General features: G+C 46.5%; 2 non-coding genes across 2 annotated transcripts; one reads left to right on the forward strand and one right to left on the reverse strand.

Annotated features, from left to right (window-relative positions):
* The first annotated feature begins 52 nt into the window (after positions 1-52).
* Positions 53-125, forward strand: Trnai-aau. Its single transcript has one exon. It is a non-coding gene; the product is annotated as a tRNA-Ile (tRNA).
* A 1,582-nt stretch (positions 126-1,707) lies between these two features.
* On the reverse strand, positions 1,708-1,780 carry Trnai-aau. The gene has a single exon. It is a non-coding gene; the product is annotated as a tRNA-Ile (tRNA).
* Between the last annotated feature and the right edge of the window lie 2 nt (positions 1,781-1,782).

The raw sequence follows: 1,782 nt of genomic DNA on the forward strand, positions 1-1,782 counted from the left end.
CCCGTCGGGGACCTCGGGACCTGGCGCCACCCCTGAACACCGCAGATCACATGGCCGGTTAGCTCAGTCGGCAAATCGTCGTGCTAATAACGCGAATGTCATGGGTTCGAGCCCCATATCGGCCAAGAGGTTTTTTTCCCTATAATTTACCGAACGTTTCTTACTAATACCTTATTCAGACTACTGCGATCGGTTGCGATGTAATCGGTGGTAATTCAATCAACGAACGCATTCAGACCAACACCAACAAACTTTACATTCTAGGGCCTAGGACTCAGGTGGCTAGGCCTATGTTGACTGACCTCAGCCAAACAGTGCCTGTGGAATTCGTTGTGATTCGTTGCGATCGGATTCCGTGGTGATCGGGAGTAATAAAGATTGCAGCACCCAATCGCAACGGGTAACAATTGCGATATCGATTACATATCGACTACTATTGGTGAGCTTTCACACACGATTTTACTTTGCGATTGGGTGTCGCAATTGCTACAACCGATCGCAATGCGATGCTAGTCTGAATGGGGTATTAGAATGAAACCAGCATGTCAGTTTTTCCAATAATGGCAGTTGTTGGGGTGGGGAAACGGTGGCCGAATGAGGAAAGTGGTAGCTGTGTGACAGGGTCACTGACGAGGAGTAAGAAAACAGATGATCGGGGAGAACAAAATTGATGTAAGTAATTTTTACAGTTTTAGACAATCATCGATTACTGTAATATTAATACGACTTTCAATTCCCCAATCTGTTAGAGAGCTTACTGGACAGCCTCCTCTAAAGCATACTAACTTGTCGGAAACCTCCACCCCAACTCTCACCAACTTTAAAATACATGGTGTACTACCTTTGGGCCTTCTGATGTAACTTCCTACTACTAAGTAAGAAACGTTCGGTAAACTTTAAAAGAAAAATATTACTTATAGGGCTCGGACCCATGACATTCGCGTTATTAGCACGACGCTCTGCCAATGAGCTAACCAGCCATGTGCTCCACGATGTATTTTATTGTGACCAGGCATTCTATGACCACCTTGACTGAATGGCAACCGTCGAGGAATGCAACGATCCTCTCAGTTATATTTTTCCAATAATGGCAGTTGGGGTGGGGCAACGGTGGCCGAATGAGTAAGATGTGGTTGTGTGGCAGGGCCACCGAGGAAGAGAAAAACAACAGATCGTCGGGAAGAACAACATCGATGTAAGCAATTCCGACAGTTTTTGACAATACATGTATACTCGATTACTGTAATAAGACTTTCAATCTTTTAGAGCTTACTGCAGGGGTGGCGCAAGTGGGGGTGGGGATGGCGGGGAAGGGCCCCCGCGTCGGGGAGACCTGGCACCCCCGTCGGGGAGAAAAAGCACAATTTGTTGGGGAGGAAAAAAATTATATGTATTTTCTACATATTAATATGAGTCTAAAATCACGCCCACTTTGCTTTCGTCGGGGAAATTTGACTTCTCGTCGGAGGAATCGCCCCCCTCCCCCATCTCCCGTCGGAAAATCGTGGCGCCACCCCTGGCTTACTGCTCAGCCTCTTGTAAGCCACTTGTCGGAAACCTCCATCCCCACCTTCGGCGACTTTTAAATACATACTACCTTTGGACCTTCTGATGTAATTTCGTACTACCTGTACCAGGGAGGTATAATACCTCCATGCCTGTAATAAGTAAAGAACGTTCGGAAAATTTAAAAAAAAAAATAATACTTGGCCGATATGGGGCTCGAACCCATGACATTCGCGTTATTAGCACGACGCTCTGCCGACTGAGCTAACCGGCCAT

Source organism: Anneissia japonica, unplaced genomic scaffold, assembly GCF_011630105.1.
Source record: "Anneissia japonica isolate Jap-2015-1 unplaced genomic scaffold, ASM1163010v1 scaffold287775_len252212_cov145, whole genome shotgun sequence".
Taxonomy (NCBI): Eukaryota; Metazoa; Echinodermata; class Crinoidea; order Comatulida; family Comatulidae; genus Anneissia; species Anneissia japonica.